A 24,747-nucleotide genomic window follows, 5' to 3' on the forward strand; every position below is an offset into this window, starting at 1 on the left:
TTATACTCCCAGTTGATCAGTCCCTGCATGTGGGCTACCCCAGGAAGTGTGTGAGCTTGGGCAAGACAATGCTCCACAACTTTGACACTTCCTGAAATAACTGACAGCTGGAGGCAGTCTGCAGACAGCATTCCCAGGTCTGGGGCAATATACCTGTCCCTGAAGGGGGATCCGGACAGTGTATCATGGTGTTGTGGCAGTCATGATTTACAAGCTGAAGTAGGTCTCTAGGTATTGCTGTGGGAAACTGTCCACACGTAACATGATGTAAATACAACAGTGAAGAATGTGAGGTTTTAAAACAATGAGGTGACGCGCATGGGACCCAGGAAGGCTAACCTCCTGTTTTATCTCTGCCACTTATTCCCACTTTTAAGTTCACGAAGGAGCGAAAACCTCAAGGAACAAACATAAATCTCGCATAAGATACCACTCCTTTACCACTACTCTTGATCAGTCTTGTAATGAAGAGCTTTCTGGTAAACTGGGCTGGATTATGAGGTGTATATCCAAGATTAGGTGGGGTCTCTCCTCAGAAGCCTCAATCTTATCACCTGTGATCCAAATGACAAACTTTGGAGCACATAAATAAGAGAAAAGAAAGCAAGACTTTGGATGCACTCCAAAGTCCAGCCTTAAGGTCACCACACCTAAATAAAAGTAGCACAAAGAGGGTGTCTAGAGAGAGAGAGAACCATGTGCATGACCTTTGACTTTGACATTGACCTCATCAGTGTCACAGAATTAGGCCCATTCAGGTTAGTATTCCTGTCTCCCAGAGAAGCTGAGTAGAAGAAAAGTTAGATCAGTATATACAGTATTACCCCTTTTGTGGGTAGTTTGTGTATGTAAATGTATCATGCCTAGAACAAAAACCTGGAAGAATACATACCAAACATTTAAAAATGGATTTTTCTGTGGCCTATGGTCATAGCTGGAATAAAGATCAAATCAGATAAGGCTCCTAAAAGATCATTGGAATCAGCCAGAAACATGGCAGCAGTTAATTGCATTTTCCACACAGAACTCATTAAGTAGAGAGTTGTCTCACCATGACTGATGTCCATCCTACCTATTGGAATAGTATCCTTGGGAATAAAACAATGAATACCATAAACAGATTTCACTTTCACCAAGCCACTCCTGTCAAGAAAGGGACTATATATTAAGGATTATCAGGACATAGGAGGCCTATCATGGCCTACCTGGGCACTTGTATGTCCTGGTGTTGCGTGGATGAAATCATGACAAGGTTTCCTTTATCATCTGTGTACTCTTTTATGTTGCTTGAACACTTTACAGAAAACAAGTAGAATTTTTATATTCTGTCAAAACCAAAGTTATTTTCCTGTGGGAGGCAAAATCACACAATAAAATGTTGTGGATTCTCGTGTGGAAAGTAGAGTTAAGAAAAGCATGTGCTACAGAGGAGGACTGCTAGGGCAGATGTGTTTGCTGAGGGAACTCCTAGGTTGACTCACATGACAGGGTGCTGTGTCATGTTTTGCACAGCACCACCCCACACATCACCCTACCTGCATCGACAAACCCTGTATCTTGTTAATTTGTTTGGCATCACCCACTAAAGCCTTCACTGCTGGGCTTCAGGATCCTACAGTTGTGATTGTATTACAACACAGGCCTCTTGAAGGTCCCCAAATCCCTTTAGTTCCTTTGACCATGCCAACTCCCTAGGCAATACCCTTGATTGAAATAGTCAAACAAAGCACGGAGACAGGCTGTGGGGGCCCGGGAGATTGTGAGCTACCAGAACTTCCAGGTTCTAATTTGCCTGTGTACCAGCTGAACCATGCTCCTTTTCTGGTGGTCTGCCCTGCCCGGACCTCCACTTACCCTCACTAGGCAATAAGAGGAGGATGTGATTTTAATACTAGGGTACACATTGGTGCCAATCTTAGTGAAGACAGGCACTTCACATTGATAACCATGGCCTGGTAACTGCCTAGGATTAATCCTGGAACTCTCAGGATTAAGTTCTTTTCCTTTCCAAAAACACATGGGCCTTTAATCCTTGAATATTCTAAAAATGGCAGATTATTTACTGAGATATTGCTTGTGTTTTGTTCTGACTAGTGTAGAAGAAGAAAAGAATATAATGTGTCTTCTCTTTTCATCCCAGCTCACTCTCTCCGTTACACCACCAAACCAAAGGGCAATGCAGACTTCCAACCCTGAAGAGCAGAAACTGTCCTTACCCTCAGGGTGAAATTAAGAAGCTTTTGTTTTCAAAGAACTGTCTCTAGGAAGAAAGGAGTGTCTTTTCTTGAGTTCTGAGGTGGGAGTAAACAGACCTGGACAGTGTTGAGAGCTTAGAGGAGACCAGAAAGGGTCTTGTGTGGGTGGGTGGGGTGATCCTTGGGTAGCATCAGTGACCTCCATCCTGAACTCCTCCCAGCATACTGGGAAATGGCACAGTGGCCTTCCCCAAACGTTTGGATCTGTGTAAACCCAGAAACTTTTGCATGAACCTAGAGGTAGGAGGGAAGCCACAGTAATGACTGACATGGAATTTCCTAAAAGCCTAATGAAATGGGGCCTCAGAGCAGACAAAATTGAATCAGGGAAATGGAAGACATGTGAGAAACTTTACACCCTAGGATGTGCAGCAAAAGTTTCTCACGTGTCTTCTGTTTTCCTAATGTGTGTTATATAAAGTTAAGTCATTCTCTTTGTGATATCAGTGATCTTAGGGAACTGAGAAAACAGAATTTTTACTCAGCTTTATACTTTTCCATCTTTTATTTTTCCCTTCAAAATCTTTTTCTTTGGAATATGTTGTATATGAGAGGCTTGGGAGAAAAATTACTTTTTTAAGAAAAAAATACTGCCAAACGGGGTGCTTGAGTGGCTTAGTCGGTGAAGCTCCCAACTCTTGATCTTGGCTCAGGTCATGATCTCACAGGTGGTGGGATTGAGCCTGGAGTTGGGCTCTGTGTTAACAGCACAGAGTCTACTTGGGATTCTCTGTCTCCCTCTCTCTCTCTCTCTCTCTGCCCCTCCCCCACTTGCATTCATACTATCTCTCAAAATAAACAAACAATAAAAAAAATACAGCTATTAATGTGCTATCTGCTTATATGTCCTGAGCTCCTTGTAAAAACCACTGAGTGACAGGATAAGACTGTAAATCCTGGCAAGAGGAAGTCAGTTGATGGAACTATACCATGTGCCTACTATTACTACTATAGCTACTCCTATTAAAGAAAAGAAAAGGACTGGGACATCTGCGTGGCTCAGTCAGTTAAGCATCCGACTTGATCTCACAGTCATGAGTTCAAGCCCCACACTGGGGCCAGCAGTGGGCATGAAGCCTAATTTAGAAAGAAAAAAAAAAAGATAACAACCAAAAACCAAAGAATAGAAAAGTTTTGATGCCAAGCAGAGCATCTGATTTGGCAGGCAGGCTAAACTTTGAGGAATGAGGTTCTCAAGAGAAGTGGGCAGGTCTTTCAAAGCTAAGACATCAGGAACCATGTCTATTTCACATTAAGGAAAGAATCTTTGAATGTCAGTGATAAGCAGGTGACCCCCAGGCTTGTCAATGAAGCAGTGTTGAGCTTCTAGCGGTGGGTACTGCTGCCTGGATGGAGCATCCACTGCACGGTAGAGTTCCCAGCTGTCTGCTCCTAAATTAGGCCAGACAGCCATATCAGGGGTTAGGCTACTCTTCCATATCATTGTTACTAGCACATCCACCTCCTCTTGGTTGTTGGGCTATATCTTTCATCAGGACACTTTCATATATGTTAATCTTGTTTGAGCTGAGGGAGGCAGAGTACCTGTGCTCTCAGTTTACAGATTAAGAAGCAGAAGCTTATGAACATCTAGTAACTTTACTAGGTAAAGAGTGTTCATGAGTAAGGGAAGAACGAAGAGGGTCAACGATGACTGAGCAGGGCTGAACATCAGGGATGATGGCTGAATTGTGTCTGTTCATTAAGAACTTCAGACCATACACAATGGGAAAAGTATACATCCGGAGATTTCCGTACTGAATTATGTAGTCATCATCATCTACCTTAGAAGCAGTAGAAATACTTTCTTTGGAGTAATTCATTTTTTACATAACAAAAAGCTTAAAAGCTTAAAAAACTTTTTTATTATAAAATTAAACACTTAGAAAGTATAGATGTCTGCACAAACATTAATCCTTTTGCAGAAAACTTAGAAAATATAGGGGGAAAATGGAGAAAAAGGTACCCACAACTCAAAGGTAAACAATAACATTTCTAGGGTTTTTTCTACATATATGTATGTGAGTATGTGTGCACAAATGGGATCACATTACATAGGCATTTTATGTCATATCTTTTTAATTTAACATGGTGTCCTAGTATGGCACCTGTTTTTCTCTGGTAGGGCTGCCATAACAAAATACCACTGACTGGGGGTGGCTTAAACAGAAATCTATTTTCTCACTGTTGTGGAGGCTAGAGGTCCAAGATCAAGTTTTCAGTGGAGTTAACTCTTACTGAGGGCTGTGAGGGAGAATCTGTTCCATGCCTCTCTCCCTGCTTTTGGTGGTTTGCCAGCAATATTTGTTGTTCCTAAGCTTATGGAAACATAACTCCAATCTTCCCATGGTGATCTCCCTCTGTGCAAATTTTCCTTTTTTTATATGGACACCAGTCATTGGATTAGGGGTCCACTCTATTCCACTATAACCACATCTTAACCGTCTTAACATTTGCAACAACCCTGCTTCCAAATAATATCACATTCTGCGATCCTGGCGATTTAGACAGGCGATTTAGAATTTGGGGAGGATACACTTCAACCCATATAGCATGAGAGCATCCTTGAAACTTTCATTTATATTGGAAATAAAGCATTTCATTATACAAACACAGCAGTATTTATTTAGCCAATCCTCTATTGTTTAACATTTGACTTTTTTTTCCTATTTACTTAATGCTGCTGTGAACCTTTTCATGATTCATAATGAAGTCCCTCCCATATCAACAAGAATGAGTCCATTGTGGCATTGCAATGAAAACTTAATGGCCAAAACTCTGGAGAAATACAACTAAGAAAACCTACTTTCAGTCTAGCTCATTTGCATACATATAGAAGCAACTGTGTCTAAACCAGTGGTCTCTGAAGTTGAGTGCAATAAAACAATATTTAGGGATATGGAAAATACATTGAAGTTACTATTTCAATATTCTAGTAGACTAATTCAGTGTCTGTTTTTGTCTTATAATGCTCATAATGTAAAACTAGGGTAGCATCTACACATAATTTATAAATAAGTATATTATAGATTGTGGGAAATTCTCAAAAATCTTTCCCAGATAAGGATTATGAAATGGAAATAATTTACTAGCCTTGAATGTTTATCCAAGGACATTTCCCCTACAATTCCTGATGTTTCAGCTGTGAATCACAAGCCAGAACTTAGTAACCTACACACTTGGCAGATCATTACCTCTGATTCTAGCTTTTGGTATCCATTCTGACTGTGACCCCAACCCCTTGATTCTTCTCCCCATGGCCTTCACTTGGTTTCTAGGCTGGATTCAGAGATAAACAAGTAAATAAATAAATAAGTGATGGGTACCTATGTGGCTCAGTCACTTAAGAATCCGACTCTTAGTTTTGACTCAGGTCATCATGTCACAGTTTGGTGAGTTTGATCCCCACATCAGGTTCTGTGCTGACAGTGTAGAGCCTGCTTGGGATTCTCTGTCTCCCTCTCTCTCTGCCCCTCCCCCACTCATGCTGTCTCTGTCTCTCTCAAAATAAATAAATGAACTTAAACACACCCATACGTACATTCATACGTGACTGATGATCCTGCAGAACAGATAGGGAAGTTCAGAGGTGTGGAATGCCGACAGATCACTGCCCTCTTGAGACCCATTTGGTTTCCCATAAGTATCTTCAAAATGAAGAAAGAGGACCCACTTCAGATCATCTCACAGCCTGCCCTAAATGGTTTGATACTTCCTGTTTATCCTCCCAGATATTTGCCACTTAGTCACATGGGTCCACCAAGCAGACAGACCCCCAACTGCTGACAGTCGGGAATAAATATTTTTCTGGTTTCTCTTTCTGCTTGTACAGTTAGAAAGTGTAGCTACCTGCATTCCATGACAAGGTCTGGCTCTACCAGGAACAGTGTTCAGTGTTCAAAATCTGAGTCTTTTTTTTTTTTAACAAAGAGCCTGAAAAGATGCAAAAGAGAATGGAAAGAAACTCACCTACCTGACTGCTGGAAACCAAACTTGTTTGTCAGTCTTTTTGAGCTAGCAAAAAAGTAAATTTTAAATACCAAGTTGCAAAACAAGATGGAATTAGCTTGAATTTTTAATGCAGATTTATATTCAGGAGTTACTTCTGGCCAAACCCTTTGCTCACTGTCTCATTTGTCATGTTGGAATTCCTTTGGCTTACTGGTCCATATCGTTTTGGGGTCAAGCCAATGGTAAGCCATCAATATTTTGGGTTCCATCACTTTTGTTTCTACTTATTTACTGAAGCAAAAAAATGTGATCTTTTTGTAAAACAGAGCTTAGAAGCAGGCTTTAGTCTACAAGTCTATATAGAAGTTGTTTAGGGATAAGAATACATTTTCTTCTAGATTGCTAGTCTGAACTAAAAAAAGCATTTGTGCTCAAACTTTAGTGTGCAGAAGATTTATGTAGTGGTACTTGTTAAAAAAAATTCCTCAACCCCACCTAGAGATGTATGGGCTCAGAAGTTCTGTAGGGGTCAGGGTGCTGTGGATCTACATTTGCAAATAAAATCCCCACGTTATACAGATGCATTGAAAAGCATATTAAAAAGGCAGTTCAGCCCACAGTGGACTGAAACACCAGAGATTTTAGAGGAAAAAATAGTAAAATAAGAGCTCTGTGTTGAGAGAAAATATTTAGAACAGATTTACAAAACATACCTAGAATGGTGTACAATGAAAAGCAGATTTATTTAGAGTAGGATAAAGAGGTGCTGATTTCTCCTGTCAACAAATATCACTTGAGACCCTACCTTGAAACAGGCACTAATTTAAATAGAAGGACACCGTGGTTTGACACAATTCCTCTCAAAGTTTATAGTCAGTGGAGGAGGCAGATGTTAATCAAATTACCTCAGTAAATGAATAAATAATCACAAATTGAGGTAAGTGCTAAGAAGAAAAAGTATAACATTCCCTAAAAGTGTATGATAAAGAAACCTGAGTTACACAAGGTTAGGGGTGGGCAGTGGGGGGAAACATTCCTGAAGAGGTGATACTTGGACTGAGATCTGAATAAAGTTGTCTTGGTAATGTGTGATTGGTGGACTGAGGCAGGTGTCTGGGGCCGAGGGGGATTGAGTGCACAGAAGTCTAAAGAGGAGGAGGTGCTTTTCTGGCTGAGAAACAGGAAGAGGGCCAGTGTGGCTGGAGCACAGAAGTTGAAGTGGCAGATGGCAGAAAAGACTAGGAAGGAATCAAGATCACAGCAGACTCTTGTGCAATGATGTTGATCTTTAGCTTAAAATCATAAGTGTGTGTGTGTGTGTGTGTGTGTGTGTGTGTGTGTGTGTGTGTTTAATCACTGGATTGCAGGGTGGCCAGAGTAGACGTAGATAAAGTTTGGAAGTTTTTGCGGTGCTGTGAATGAGATTTAATGGCTGCTTGGCCTAGGATAGAAAAGTGGAAATGATGAGAAGAAAACAGAGATAGTTTGGAGGTTGTTGATGGATTGGCTGTGGGTAGTGGGCATCACAGAACATGTTTTGGGCTTCTGGCTTGTGCAATTGGATGAATGCATAAGCTTATGACCATAGTTAAAATAAAAAATAGTGGATGCAGAGCCTGGGTGGCTCAAATGGTTGAGCGATTGAGCATCCAACTCTTGATTTTGGCTCAGGTCATGATCCCAAGGTTGTGGGATTGGACCCCACGTTGGGCTCTGTGATGAGTGTGGAGCCTACTTAAGATTCTCTCTCCATCTCTCTCTGCCCCTCTCTCTCTCTCTAATAAAATAATACATATGTGCTCTCTCTTTCTCTCTAATAAAATGATATTAATAATTTAAAAAATAAATAGTAGAAAGGACCAGGTACTGGGGGGAAGATCATGAGTCTGTTCTTAGACATGTGGAGTTTGTGATATCAAAATGGAGCATTTTAGGCATGCCAATGGAAAGAAAACATCCAGAAAAACTCACTGGAGTAGTTCGAACTGAAGGTACAAATGAAGGTCATCAGTGTCTAAATTGTTACTGAAGCTTCAGGCATAAGTAATATGGCAGGACAAGAATTTAGAGTGAAGTGAGAAGCGGTTCTGGGACAAATCCTTGGGAATCTTCATTATTTACGTCAAGTAGAGAAGGATGACCTGATACATCTGCAAAAGAGGGACCAGAGAGGTGTAAAAAGCCAGGAGATTGTGGTGTCATGGAAGATGTGGGAAGAAAGAATAGTTTCAAGAAAGAAGTAGGAGACCTCACTGTTGACTACTGCTGTCTGTGGTCAGGGATGATAAGGAATGAAAAGGGTTTCCTGATAGATGAAAGTAGACATCATTGGTGGACCTTGCAAGAGCTATTTTGGAGGTATTGATGGGAAAAGAAGCCACACTGAAGTGTCTTGGGAAGTGAGCAGAGGTGAGAAAATGAAATAGTTTCATAGACTCTTAATGGACTCTCTAATGGTTAACAGCACTAGTGTTTGTTGCCTAATTTCTCTTTAAATTGTGTTGTTTATCTTTCCTTTGCTGTCTCAATACTAGTACTTCCATTTTAATCAGCCACCATTAGACTTGTTTATTAACTTTCAAAGAGAATAATTAGGCTTAAAAAAAATCTGGAAAAGAAGACAAAAAAAATTTCCCTAAAAGACTGGACAAGAGTTACAAGAAAAAGAGAAAGATTAAAAGGGGTTCACCAAGATATGTCTACAGATAGTAATAAAAATAAAAATAATAGGGCAATATATGAGAGAAGTATTAGGACACTCTTATTATGTGCCAGGCACTTGATAAAGCCTTTAAATATAATAATTTATTTAATAATCACAGCACTAGGAGTTATTCTCATTCTGTAGATTGAAGCAGTTGGAGCATGGAGAGTTTGAATCAATTGTCCAAGGTCATCTAGATAAATAGTGGTTGAGCTGAAGTATAAACACTGTGTCTTGAATCTTCAGTCTTCATAACTAAATGAATATGAGTTTGCCAGGTAGAAGTGACTTCAGAGTGGTAGAAAATATAGACAAAGCAGGGGACCTGACATGGGCTGAATCCCACTGAAATGAAATGAATGGTAGCAGGGGAGAGATATAAGCAAATGTCTAGCCGGAGTACGAACCACCAGTCCCTCCTCCTGCAGACACTCTAGCCTTTGCTAGTGATTTTCTTAGAGGCCCTTCCCCCATCAGGCTTTTAAGGGCAAGGATGGAAATATTCACATCCCTCATCATACTCAGTACTCTTTGTATGGTAGCTCTGCACTATCATAAGCTAAGACCTCAGCTTTGAGATCTTAACATCAAATGGTGGGATGATGGGAAAAAAATCCCACTTGATAACATGTCCCAAAGTACTTTTCTCTTTTGGCACAATGTCTAACATTCATTAATTGTAGCTATTTTCATAATGTTTATTGTTGTAACCTTACAACTGATAAGAGGGCACACATAGTTTTGAGGACATTCTTCTTGATGGGCAACTTAACCATATCTGAGGGATTTTTTTTTTTTTTTTGGCTTCTCTGGCACTACACTTTAAGAAGGGCTTAGAGCATGTTCAGGTGAAGGTAAATGAATTCATAGTTTTGTCATAAGAAAAATGATGGAGGGAATTAAGGATGAGAAAGGAAGGAAAGGAATACTAACAGAAACTTCAAGAAGATATACTTTATCTTAATACAAATAAGTAATTTCTAACAAAGCCTTTGAAAGTTTTGTAACACACTGCTTTACTGAGTAATGGGTTTCTAAACCTTGGAGGTGGTCAACATGGCTGAGTGCATACTTGATAAATGATAAATACGTTGTAGACAAATGATGGATTCATAAGTTGTAGAGAGTAAGCATTTGGAAGATGCCTGTTAAAACAGGGACTCAAACATATCTATTTAATAGATGAATAAATTAATGGAGCTGGAATCTGTATCCAAGAGAGCCTATGATCCCATATATTTCTTCAGATCTTGGGAAATCAGAGTCATATTTCAGTGACAAGGGATGGTTTTGGATCCAGATGAGGCACTGCCCAAAGGGATAGGCCACAGAGGGGACACTGGGCTTGGGTTTGATACTGTGGCCAGGGCAGTATGAGGTATGATGGTGAGGACAGTGGTTACAGCCAATTGATCAGCTTCTGTTTCATCTTGAGTCACTCCAAGCTCTTGGTTCGTAATTACTATAAAAATATCGGGACAATACATCTTTATCTACAAGAAAAATCACCATCAAAGGACAAGCAACAGGGAATGAATCTCAGGTGAGCAGCTACCAGGGAAGGAAAGTACACATTCTGGCAGGCAAATCAGCATTATATTAAAACTAAGCATATTAACTCTGATAACTACCTTGGAAGGATTTTTCTAAAATTTTTAATGAAGAAATAAGAATCAAAATAGAGTTTTGACATTGGCTGTTCCACCTGTGACTGTCACCTTAATGTCTTTCAGCTTTTCTCTGTGGCTACCTTCTGTTCTAAATGATTCTAGGACTCTACAAGAATTTATAAATTCTGATGTTGCTGATTAAAAGTAGGTTTTACAAAACTACTTTTGTTGATAAAAGTGTGGTGACTACTGAGTAAACAATTGTCCTGACTTGTCAAAATATGTCAGCACAACTTGCTATAATAGTATGTTTTGAACTGCAAAGCTGGTGGGTCAACTCTCAACACATTAAATCGGTTCCTTTTTCTTCCCATGCATTTTCTCCAACATTAAATTGTCATGGTGACAGAATAGCAGCATTGCCAAATGCTGGAAAAATGGCAGGAAAAAAAATATAAGCCACATGAATAAAGCAAACCATGGAAACAGTTCAACTCCAGATATCCAGAGCTGACATTCAGATGGGACAAGTCAGTCTACTTGCAGGCTATATATTCTTGTGGCCTCGGCTACAATAAATGTATCTCTTTTTTTTTGCTTCAAGATCACGAGCGAGGAGATAAAGAATTAAGCAAAGAAGGTTATTGTGGTTTGTAATTCTAAACAGGAAATAAGAACAGCTCTCAAACAAGTGCAAAAATGAAATTAAATGGAAGTCAGGATAAAGATCTCCTTTGCTTTCTGTAGAATTTGCCCTGGGACCTAAGGTAACCTTTACGAATTTGAGTCTGTCTTATTGTTCAATTCTGACCCAGTCTTCCAGGCAGGTGTCCTTTTCTACTTCTCCTTCATCTCTCATTCCACCTGCTTCTGGGTTATTCCTGGCTACCTACATTTGCTTTTCAGAAAGCAAAAATGAGGTAAGAAGGTTAGAACTGGAAAAACTTGTAAGATCGCATAGCCCAACTTCTTCATTTTATCCATGAGAAAAATAATGATGCTCATAAAATTTCAGTGGTTATCCCTGCCCACACAGGAAGCTAGTGGCATCACTGTGGGTAAACAGCTAACACTTGTTGCAACAAGATCATATTTTAAGTACTTTAAAAGCATTAGGTAATTTAATCCTCTCAACAATCTTATGAAGTAGATACTAGTGTCTTGATTATTTTACAGATAACAAGAGTTTGTGTTACTTGCTTCTGGTAAAAGCCAGGAAGTAGCCAGGCAAAAACTCAAACACAGGTATCTATGATAGAGAAAGTCATGGGGTTTTGGAGGAAAATAAATTTATGTTGCAATACTTGCATTGACACTCAGTAGCTTTGACTTGGGTGATTTACTACATCTCTCAAGCCTCAGTTCCCTCATCTGTAAAAGAGGGTGATGTGGGATGGTTGTAAAGATTAAATGAAATTTTATATGTCTTAGCATAATGCCTGGCTTTTAGTAAAGGCTTGGTAAACAGTAGCTATCATTACTATTATATCACTTTATTTTTTATATATTGGTCCTCTGGGTCTATCTAGGGGTTTCCACTAAACTGCTTATCTTATTATCAAATATCATCCCAACATTTCTACGAGTATAATGCGTAGGAAGTCTGGAACCATATTTTTCAGCATTGAAGCTGCATTTGGGTAAAAGTAATTTAAAAAATTTTAGTTGTCTTTTTTTTGTTCTTTAGTTTTTGAGCATCATTAAGGGTATATGTAGTTTCCAGACTTCTTAAACTCACTTTATTCCTCTTTTATTCTACCCATACCTGAAAGTAGCTCCTCTTAGTGACTGTCTCCCCAATGTGTCCTTCCCCTCCACGTTCCCTATATGTGTAAAAACACAGTTATATTGTATCACTCAAGGCCACCATAGGCAAAAATGTAAATATATGATCATCAAATTTCAGAGCCTACAGTTTCCTTAAAAATCATGTCATCCAGTCATTGTTGGGTGAGGATGTGAGTTGAGATATGTAGATGAGGATTTATGCTTTTAAGTTCTCCAAATAATAAGCATCATTCCACCATGACAGCATGATTTGTCCCACATGCAAATTTTTTTTACCTTCTGTGAAATAGGTAGTAATTCTGTGTCCACCAGTCCCATAAACAACTGTCTACATTTAGAAATGTTACCCAGTTATTGATCTACAGGAAATAACAGTTGACTCAACTGAATGTGGAGTTCTAGGTTATAAAAAGTGTCTGGCGAGGTAAGGTGGATTAAAAGCAACATTTTTTCTAGTATCAGTTGTCCTAAAATTTAGGTGACTCACTATCCCTATAGATTCTGAATCTCATGAAGGTTGTAACTGTATCCAAAGCTATTCCAAAAATACAGAAGGCTCTGTTATGGGCGCTCCTTGCTAAGGTTATGAAAGAAGCTGGTTTATGAGCTTGGAAGTAGAGAGCACCTGGGTGGCTCAGTAGGTTAGGTGTCTAACTTGAACTTAGGTCATGATCTCCCAGTTTGTGAGTTCAAGCCCTGCATTTGGCACTGTGCTAACAGCGTGGAGCCTGGAGCCTGACCCTGTCTCTGCTCCTCCCCCTCACACTCTGTCTCTGTCTCTCTCTCTCTCAAAAATAAATAAAATCTAAAAAAAAAAATTTAAGAGCTTGGAAGTAGAGGTAAATGTGGATGTGTGTAGGAGGAGAACGATGCTGAAAAACACCCGGCAAGTGACTTTAGATTTTAAATTTCAAGAGGCTAGGGTTAACTTTTTATGCAGCACTACTCTAATATTCCTTGCAACTCTATAACTGGATTATCTGGATAATTGATTACTTTATGTTTCTTTTGGTATCCAAAAGAGTTGGTTAGTGGAGCCAAGCACTCTTTATCTCTGGTTTAAATAGAGAAAACCACAGTAATATGGAATCGACAGCACGTAATAGTTTGTCTTCCCAGATATTAAAACTCAAATTTATTTATTTATTTATTTATTTATTTATTTATTTATTTATTCATTCATTCACTCATTCATTCATTCACTTATTCATCCATCCATCCATCTATCCATCCATCCAACAAATATTTGTGGAACACACACTATGATCCACAAAGAATTGACCAGGTTTTACAAGACTGACTTATACCAGTCAAACAAGGTAATGTTCATTTATTTTAAAAGAGGAATAGTCTTTTCTAATAATCAGAATGCTTGGGCATACCTGCCCTGAGACCCAAATTTGTCAGAAGATTGCTTTGATAATGCAGAATTAGAACAATTACTGTCATCTGTTTTGTTAGTTTTATCTCTCTCTAGAATAGTCTGAAACATATACAACTCTGCTATAGCAGCAATGATTACATTCAATTAATAGCCATTCTATGAAACTTAGTAAATGTTATAAGCCTAACACTGTATGAGGTACTGAAAAAAAAAAAGTCCACCATTTATTGAGTACTTACTGTATACTATCCAATTTTACAGATCCAGCAATTTATGTGTAGAGAAGTTATGTAAATCACCCAAGATTACATAAGTTTCCTTACCTGTTCCTTCTACAGCTTGGTGATGTCTGATAGCCTTACTCTCTTTAATGACTCTCCTCACCTACTAGCATCAATCCTGAGATATCAGTGAATTGCCAACTAGTCACTAACACTTAACATCCATCACGAGGCTTTTATGCTCTCCACTTCCCCAGATTACAGACTTGAAACTAAAGACAAATAGAGCTGGGTTTGATACAACATAAGGCTGATATTACAGATTGAGCACAAGTAGGCCTTGGTGTTTATGTCCTGTTTCACAGTGGCAGTGAATTTGCAATGAATTAGCCAGCCTTTCTTTCTGTCTTCCTCCTCCTCCTCTCTCTTCTTTTCTCTCCTTTCTTTCTCCAGAAGCAGATGTTTGTGAGATGGCTGGGAAAGATTATACTTAGAGGTATGGCCTGGGAAAAGAAGGTTTTCCTCTGTGTTGGGCTTTATAGAACACTATGACTTCCTTAGCAAGCTACCCTTCTTAAAAATGGTAAATGACTGAACATGAAACTGCTCTGTGTTCAGAGCTAGGAGAGTCTTTGGAAGTGGGCCAGATGACAGCAAGTCTGGGGAGGAGAGCATCACAGGCTAGGTTGTTGTGAGACTGGACTTTCCTAATGAGCAGGTAGAGCTGGCCCATGTGTGAAATATATAGATCCTATTGACCTGGGCAAATAAAAGCACAAGATTGACTGACACGGGGGACTTAAGAGGGTGAGAACATAGGAAATTAAATGTAAGGTGGGAAAAGTATAAATTAATACAATCAGATTACAAAAATTATTTTTAGGGGCACTTGGCTGGCTCAGTCAGTAGAACATACAACCCTTGATCTTGGGGTTGTGGATTTAAGCCCCACATCGGGGGTAGAGATTCCTTTAAAAAAATCAGTTTTAACATTTACATGTGAGGATATTCTACAATTAACAAGAATAATGTAAAATGATATTAATTTTCTTGTTAAAATATTGGTAAGAAAAAAGGTTGCAAAAGTATAGAGTATATGACTACAAGATATAAGAAAAAAATATATATGGAGAAGGCTGGTGGTAACATGTTATTGGTGGTTTTCATTGGGTGATGATATTATGGATGACTTTTAATTTCTTCTTTGTGCATATTTATATTTTCTATAACAGTTATGTTATTTGTATTCTTAAAAATGTTTTTAAACAGTAGGACCTGAAAAGTAAGAATTTTGTCAGTGATTCTATACTAAAAGCAGAAAGCAGTTTATAGCTGTTAAAATTTGGCCACTAAAGACATGGGTTATTTTGGTCTCATGACAGATGTTTATAGAACAGGATGTCCCAGCCTCTCATAAGTCAGACCAGCTGACTTTGTACTTTGCACACTGTAGTCTGCTGTGGACATGAAGAAAATCAAAGCTGAAAAGGAATTTAATTTATCATGATGATGAAGAAGTGCAGTGTACCTGGAAAATGGACGTTGTGAGAGATTCTAGTCTCTAGATAGTGGGGAAGTCAGAGAAGATGCCAAGAAGTTGTTGACAACCATATAATACCATACCCTTGCCTACTCTTCCCTAGTTTTGACAGAAGTGGAGGAATTAAATTCCTTTTCAATTTCTCCGAGGCCTTTCACTACTCCTGGTCCCTTGTCCCATCAGCCAAAGTAGAGCATTTTGATGAGGATTCTTTTCCAGCCATTAACAATGAAAAAACATTGATTTTAATTACTCCCTTTTCCAATGGTCGCCATTGACCCTTGCCCATCTCTATGTCATCACAAAGCTCCCCCTCAGTTCTGACCACTTTGAATTCTATCTTCACACCTTTGCAAGGGCTCAGTAACTTCTGTCAGTGTCTCCCTTGGAGTGTACATTGCATCAATTTCCTCACTGCACCAGTTCAGACCATTAAAACCATTACTGCCTCTCCCTTTATCCTTTGCTTTCTTGCCTCATTCCCACTTACCCCATTCTCCATTCTTATGCTAAAATTTTGTTTTAAAAACAAATGTTCATGCCACTCAGTGCCCCCCCCCACCACCAATATCTAATACCTTATGGTTCTCTATGGGATAATCCAAATTCCTATGTATGACCTCACGTTGTATTCCCCATCTCTTTATCCACACTACTCCTTCCTCAGAGGCTAATCCCTGTGAATTCCAGGTTCAGCCCAAATAGATTTGTCTGGTCCTAAAGGAACATACTCTCTTTCTCTAAGCTTTTGCTTATGCTGTTCCCTTTGCCTGGAATAACCCCTTGTCTTTCTTAGACTAAAAAAATGCTTTTGATCTTTAAGCCTCAGCTCAGTTGTTACTTCCCCCTGGAAATCATAAATATAGCCACCAAATTTATAGTTATTCAAGTATTTGTATTTTCTCTGAGAGCACTTTGTTCCTATGTATGGTGTAGCTTTTATCATTATTGGATAATAATCCAGTGGTCCTCATGTGTAAAATGGAGGTAATTTGCTTCAGAGGACTGTTGGAAATACTAAGTGAGTGAATACATATATCACATTCTCTGTTAGGCAGTTTCATGTATGCTACAGAAATATCTGCACTTTTAGTAGAAGGCAGGCAAAGAGGCCATGAGGCAATAGGTCCTTGAGAAGTTACCAGTAAACAAAAGCCATAATTAAGCAAAATCCAAAAGATAAATGTAGTAAAATGTGAGGTACTTCATTGATAGTAACAAGAAAAGTAGGCAGACATGGAGGAACCCAGGACCGTAAGAACAACTACCTTGTCACCTGTGCTCTGGTAGATCCTGAACACTGTCCTGTTCCCAGCCTACTTTCCTGACCCCATCTTTCTCTTCTGAACCAGCTACATAATTTGCAGAGCCCAGTAAAAAGTAAAAAGGTGAGATTCCTTGTTCAAAAATTACTATGAATTTCAAGACAGCAGACTTACTGTATTTAACCAAGGGAGTGTCTGTTTCTTGCAAATATAATAGTTTGATGAAAATATTCCTCCTTTAAATCTTGTTCCCCTTAATCTTTAATCTGGCTTTGAAGTAAGGACAACATGCAATTTCTTTGTAACTCTCATGGTATTTTATTTGTAACCTTGAGGCACCTAGCAATTTCTATCCTGCTATGATGAATGTCTTATCTGTGATATGTGTCTTATCTCCCCTTCTGGAGAGTGGTTTTAAAAGCAGGTCTATGTCTGATTTATCTTTGTTGCCTCAAGCCTGCCTTTTTCCAGCTTACTTGGTTATAATAACTAACTAGCAAAGGGATCATCTTTTCTCCTGTTTTGAAGCAGGTTACTTTAGTATTAAAGTAAGAATTACTTTCATTAAACTTTGTTAGAAGAGAAATCTTATTAAGTTATTTAACTCTACATCCCCACCCATCCCAAATCTTTCAGTAAATATAGAACTCTTGGGACATATGCCAAGATGAAGGATAAGGCTGAATTATCTTGGGATAATTCCTTGCACAAAATATGCCCTGGTATTATAATTATTACAGCCAGGTATGTCCCCCTAATAAGGGAGAAATAACATTCCTTGTGATCACAGAATCCTCATTCATAGATACATATTCAGTAATTACAAAAATAAGTTTTTTGGACCCTTGACTTGGTAAAGTAGGTTTATAGGTTATATCACATTTATTAAACACTTCACTTTGTGCCAGGAACTGTACTCAATACATAGCTTATATCAGCTTCCTTAACTTGATTCTCACTATGAACACAGTAAAGGAGGCACCATTGTATCCATTGGTCAATAGAAAGAACCAAGGCTTAGAGCACATTGGCCAGAGTGATAAAGACAGCAGATGGCACAGCTATGATCATTGGTCCATGCACTTAGCCTCTACTCTCCATTGCTTCATGGACAGTGACCCTAGATGAAACAGTGTCTACTTCTCTCTGTCCCTCTTTTGAGACATTTGTCCTAGCTCTTCAGGGATTGACACCTCACCCACAGGTACCCATTGCCATCATGACTTCCCATCACTCCTGTTATTCAAAGAAAAAAAATTCTGTGATAAACTCAATAGGGATTCCTAGTATTTGCCTTAAAAAGAAAAAGTCCAGAATATTTATTTAATCAGAAGCACAGTGCTCCTAAACCTTTCCTACAGCAGTGACCCTAAAGGCAGAAGAAGATGGTTAGTCACTTCAAACAGAAGTTCTCTTCAAATCTTGCATATTATTTGTAAACTCCATTAAAATTTTGTGTTCTCTATGTCTGTTTACTTTAGTATTAAAGTAAGAATTACTTTCATTAAATTTGGTTAGAAGAGAAATCTTATTAAGTTATTTAACTCTACCTTCCCACCCATCCCAAATCTTTCAGTAAAAATAGAACTCTTGGGACATATGCCATATCTGTCTTGTTCTTCTATCCACTGGTTCACCTCTGAACCTGTACTTTTATTAATTGAAAAGTAATAAATTAGTACATTGTTAAAGGCAGAATTTGGGTACCAAGGAGGGAGTGAATGATGGGGAGAAAGAATGTGGCCCTCAATTCATACTCTGATGGGCCATTTTCTTAGAGATGCCTCTCCAGGTGTCAGCATAGCATGTTGAGAAGCAAAAGCAAGGTGGATACTAGTCTTACTGTCTACGCTATTCAGCACACACACCTGACATGTGGGTTAGGGTTGAGTTGTTATGCTTTAAATGACCACTGACAGCTAAAACATGTCTAAAAAAAGGACTCAAAACCATGGCAAACAATATTAACCAACACTATTGATGCACTAAATATGTTAGACATTTGATCATTTAAAAGGATATATATTATATATATACATATATAATATGTTTATATACAATTTCATTGAATAGATCCAGCAGCCTTTTGAGGTATTATCTAAATTTCAAAGATAAACAAACTGTGACTCAAAGATATTGAAATGCTTGCTCAGGTCTCCATAGTAATGGCTGGTAGATGATGTGGCAACATTGTTGATTGCCTACTCGATCCCATTCCTTCTTTCCTTGCTAGCAGAGCCTGATTGGCTTCATCCTCTTCTGAGAGATCATGTCTTTCTAAAGAGACTGGGTCCTCTCCAGGTCCATTGGGAGTAAGGGGGATGATGAACCTTAATCAGTTTAAGCCAATCATGAGCATCTCATCATCATTCGCAGATAATTTGTTTAGGCATGGGTGAGTTAATGTGAGGAAAAGTCAGCTCAGAGGATTAGACATGGGGAAGTTTCTCCTTGCTCTTAAAAATCCACACAAGGGGCGCCTGGGTGGCGCAGTCGGTTAAGCGTCCGACTTCAGCCAGGTCACGATCTCGCGGTCCGTGAGTTCGAGCCCCGCGTCGGGCTCTGGGCTGATGGCTCAGAGCCTGGAGCCTGTTTCCGATTCTGTGTCTCCCTCTCTCTCTGCCCCTCCTCCATTCATGCTCTGTCTCTCTCTGTCCCAAAAATAAATAAACGTTGAAAAAAAAAATCCACACAAAAAAAGGAATGTTTCTTTTTATGCTTCTGGACACTCATCTTTTTTTTTTTAATTTATTTTTGAGACAGAGAGAGACAGAGCATGAGCAGGGAAGGGGCAGAAAGGTAGGCAGGCACAGAATCCGAAGCAGACTCAATGCCCTGAGCTGTCAGCACAGAGCCCGACGTGGGGCTTGAACTCACAGACTGTGAGATCACGACCTGAGCTGAAGTCAGACGCTCAACCGACTGAGCCACCCAGGCGCCCCTGGACACTGTCATCTTTATGTGGCACGTAGACCTGTGGTAATCATTGTAAAGGATCCAGATGACATTAACTACCCTCAGAGGCTTTATCATTTTCTCTGATCAGCAGATAGAGTGATAGTTTACCTCTCTACCTTTAGGCAGAGTTGAAGCTGGTTGCAGTTTTTAAAAGATTCTGTCCGCCTCTGATTTTCTTCTGTATCTAAAAGGTAGTTTTTAGGATCTTTTAACTGAAAGCCTAGTATGATCACTGGGGTACCTTCCCCTGGTGGTCTTGAACTTGAATCTTCACGCATATCACAGGGAGACTGCAGAAAACCCCACTCAGCTTTTCAGTGGTTTTCTTCTTGGCTGTTTAGCCTCATGCCCTCTACAGCTCCAGAATTTGACAAATGTCTTGGGTAGAAAATAGCCTGTAAGCTTTAGGCTCTGCCCTTCTGTTACTACCTGGCCATCAGCCCTTGAAGTCTTTGGTTTTTGTCTCTCCCTGAGACCACTGGAGGTCTCTGGTTTGTCTGTCTCCCAGCAGTAACCCCGTGCTTAGGCAAAGTCCAGGTGCACAGCCTCTTGCCCTGAGCCCAGATTTGGCAAATATCCCCCAGAACGAAAGAAGCTGCAGAAGTCAGCATGTCTCTCCATGGTTCTCCTTGTTCTAGAATCCTGTGCCCTCTAGTTCCTGTTGTATCAGCAATTTTTTGATGCCTTGACTCGTTAGAGAATTTTTGAAGTTTACCCCATTTGTTTGGTTTTTCTCAGTGCGAGTATTGGCCAGCTGCAAGCTTGGCCATGCCTTACAAAGAAGTGTGTTTTTAAAAAGCAGATGATATAAATAACAATCTTTTCTTGTAAGTTGTTAGTATAAATGTTTTCAGTTGCGCATTTTGCTATACCTGCTTTATCATCTTTTAAACTTGTGCTGAACCATTTTAAAGGAATTTGCAACCTTCTAACAGTTCCATTACAAATAATTCAGCAAATATCTTCTAAAAATAAGAATATTTCCTTATATTATGATACCATATTATACCCACAAAGATTAAGTTTTCTTATATCTTTTGCTAACTAGTCCATAATACAGTTTCCATTGTCTCACCTAGAGCAATTTCATCCAACTGTGAAAGAATCTGGCATTGGTTTTTATAGTTTTTTTTTTAATCTATACTCTTTATTCATGACATTGACAATGTGAAGATGCTAGACCAGTAGAGTCAGAGTGAATATTTTTGGTAAAGACATGACATAGATGATATGCACAGTTTATATTGTATCATTTCAACAGGCACATGCTCTCACAAAGCTTCACTATTCCTGATGCTAATTTGATCACTAGATTAAGGTGGAGACAGTCAGATTTTTCCATTGTAAAAATATGTTTTCCCTTTGTCATCTGGCACTGTGCAGATGTCCTGCTCCCCCACTCCCCACCCAACCAAAATTTTACTTACTGTATTTAGTATTTATTGATGATTCTTGCCCAAATAGATATTTCACTGAAGTTTGTAGTATGGGTAATTTTCTAATTCTGTCATTCCTCCTCCATTCATTATCTGGCATGCTTTTCTGTTTCAAAAACTTCTTAAAAACTTCTCTTCACCAATTGAGGATGAGCTATATTTGCTTCCAATTATGGAGATTAATTTTTTTTTTAATTTTCTGAATAAGGAGATGAGATGATATGCCACCTTTAATGCTGGCAAATAGGTTAATTTCTTTTTTTAATTTTAATTTATTTATTTTTATATTTCAGATTTCTTATTTCTTCAAGTTTATTTATCAGGGTGACTGAAATAAAAATATATAATTGAGTCCCATCATTGGGGAAGTGGTTTTAAGAGAAAACTGGTCAGATGATGGTTGCCATTGATAAATAGACAGCCAACAGTGTGTCAAGAATAATATAATATGCCTGTTCACAAGGGGATGCACTAGGAAATAATTTATGTGAACTTCTTGATTTTATCATACAAGAGCACAAGAGCACCACCCATGCCTCTGAGAATACTGGACCATGCACCTTTGGAAGAGCTTTGGCTACTTCATCAGGGCAATCTTCCTTCAGCAGTTGGGCATGCCTGTGTACATGATGTCAGTTTCTTTGCACCCTGGATGCATCATCATATGGCCATGAATAGTCAAATGGACAGAAAGTCAACCCAGCAAGCTCTGTGACAGATTGTGCAATCATCCAGCTGATTAAGAGATGAACATTCTGGAGATCTGGAAGCATTCCCTTTGCATTGTCATAGATACCGAAGTAGGCAGCTCAGTAGATGAGATACCCTGCATAGACACATTAAATTTGTACAGGCCCTTAATCCCACTAGATTTGTAGATTTCTTTTAAGTTTATTTACTTATTTTAAGAGAGAGAGAGATGGAGAGAGGGAGGGGGAGAGAGAGGCAGAGTGAGAACCCCAAGCAGGTTCCACGCTGTCAGCACACAGTGCTACGTGAAGCTCAGTCTCACCAACCGTGAGATCATGACCTGAGCTGAAATCAAGAGTCAGATGCTCAACTGACTGAGCCACCAAGGCACCCCTAGATTTGTAGATTTTTTAAATTTTTTAATGTTTATTTATTTTTGATAGAGAGAGAGAGAGAGCTGGGGAGGGGCAGGCAGAGAAGGAGACAGAATCTGAAGCAGGCTCCAGGCTCTGAGCTGTCAGCACAGAGCCTGACGTGGGGCTCAAACTCATGAACCATGAGATCATGACCTGAGTGGAAGTTGGTGCTTAACAGACTGGGCCACCCAGGTGCCCCGTAGATTTGTAGCGCTTAACCAGGCAGTAACAGAGGCCTCTGAATTCCCTTTCAGTTCCAGCTGTGCCCACATCTGTTGCTAGACATATAAGGGAAAAAATCAAGAGGATACACAAAACACAAGGATGTGGCTCCAGCACCACCACCTGATGACAAATTCCCTGCAAAGTAGGACAAAACTGGATTCTCTTGCCCACACCACCCAGGAAGATCTACTTGTATTTATCTTTGAAGGCAAAGTTGAGAGCCTGCATGAGGAAGTATCTGATGACATTGGCCAGGTTACCATCCCTGATCCTTAGGGATACGAACCACGCAGTCTGTAATGCCCTTTCATCACTTACCTGTGGTGATTTGTTTGCCAGCTTGCTGCACCTGCTGGGTGGGTGCTACCACAGTCTTGGAGATGGCAAGAGTCACTCCACCTGCCAGGAAGTCCTTGGACACAGCAGCATCTGTCATGTTGAAAGGAAAGAGAAGATGGGTAACTGCAGGACTGTGGTAGGAACTGGCTGGGACTCTGGGGCCTTTTTTTTTTTTTTTTCTTCAAATAAGCCTGGACTTGTGGATTTTCATTTTTTTCAACGTGTTTGGTAAATTATGGCCCATATTCTTCTTAATGTTTCAAATAGACCAACTATTACCAGTGGTAGCTCCTCTCATTTGGCTTGTATGTCATATTTGAGCATTTTTGTGTTTTCTGGCACAAGAAGATGTTCTACTCTCACCATGGACTTAAGCCATTTCTCCAAGATGTGTATGGGGAATAGTATATGGAAATCAAGATAATCGGACTAGTGATGCTCATTACTCTAAGTATGTTACTGCATGGAGGACAATGGACAGATCGACCGATCTATCTATCTATCCACACACACACCTTTAAAAATCATGAATTTTCACTGATATTTCAAATTAACATTTAACATAATTTTTCTTTTTTGATGTTCTATTTGTATCTTTTTTTGTTTCCACTGAAAATCTTGGTCCCTAGTAATATATTTCCTAATTTTCTCTGTCCTAGAAATACATAAAATAATTTCAAAACTATAGTACCATTACCATTACATCTTGGTATACATTCCACTAAAAATAAACAGTCAGAAGTCCTTCGAAAGAATTCTTTTTCTCTGGGTAATTATATTACCAATTCGATATATTCTTACATCATATATCTTCTATGTTCTATTTGGTTTCAGCTTGTTTTCAATTTTTTGGTATGAATTTTTTTAAGTTGTATTTTGCTTCTGATTATGTAAATGTTTTAATTGCCTCTCATTCACCCCATTGATGAGGTAGAGATTCTTGCCCTAAGATTAGGGGAATAAGAAGCATTTTTTTAGTCACTTATGCTCACAGCCTGGGGGAGAAGGACACTGGACTTCATGCAAGGCACACGGGTTGGATTCAAGAACAGAGAGAAAGGCATGGAGCTGTGCAAGGCAGGCTTTTGTAGTATCAGGTGGGTTGGGTGCCCCTGGTTCCTGCAGGAGGCTGTGATTGGCTCGTTAGAATAATTCTGTGGGCTGTCAGAAAACTGAAACCCTGAACTCAGGGATAAATAAGAACTGTGTCTGGTCCATTTGAAAAGGAGGGTTGTGTGGCTTAAGGATTTCTATCCCCAGGAGCAGAGCTCAGAGGGGAATTTTAGTCCAAGACCCTCCTGATTTTACCAGATGTCAAGGCAGCACATCATGTCAAGCCTTAATTTTGGTCTTACAGCACAGTAAAACATTTATGTGACTCAAAGTTTAAACTATATAAAACGGAATTCTCAGAGTATTGTTTCCATTCCTGTCCCTTCTACTCTGTCTCCCACATGGATAGCCTATTTTCTTAGTTTCTGACTTATTTTTCTTGGGTCTCATTTTGAAAATAATAAGCAAATAAGTAGATCACTCTCTTTCTACTACTTATCACTCTCTACTACTTTCTACTACCTACTTACTCTCTTTCTACTATTACTACTACTCTCTACTACTACTCTCTTTCTTACTACTTTCTACTCTCTATTGGCCTATTTATTCCCTTCCTTTCTGGCATAAAAGAAGCACACTTATCTACATTGTTCTGTATCTTGCTCTCTTCAGCAGGAGCACTTTATATTAGCATATAGAGATCTTGTTCATTGTTGTTTTTTTTTTTTTACCGCTTCCTTGTACATCGTTGTGTGGGAGTAACCATAGTTTACTCAACCAGTCCTTTTTTTAGTAGACATTTGAGTTTATAATCTTTTGATAGTACAAATAATGCTGTAATGAATAACATTGTACATATGTTATTTTCTTTTTGATGGTATAGCTTCCTAATACAGTCTAAAAGAGGAATTA

General features: G+C 39.1%; 1 long non-coding RNA gene and 1 pseudogene across 2 annotated transcripts in view; one reads left to right on the plus strand and one right to left on the minus strand.

Annotated features, from left to right (window-relative positions):
* The window catches only part of LOC123606317, a 241,392-nt gene that overhangs the window by 6,348 nt on the left and 210,297 nt on the right, over positions 1-24,747 (plus strand). The window lies entirely within an intron of this gene.
* On the minus strand, positions 21,521-22,879 carry LOC123606314 (annotated as a pseudogene).

Source organism: Leopardus geoffroyi, chromosome A2 (genome assembly GCF_018350155.1).
Source record: "Leopardus geoffroyi isolate Oge1 chromosome A2, O.geoffroyi_Oge1_pat1.0, whole genome shotgun sequence".
In the NCBI taxonomy this organism is placed as follows: domain Eukaryota; kingdom Metazoa; phylum Chordata; class Mammalia; order Carnivora; family Felidae; genus Leopardus; species Leopardus geoffroyi.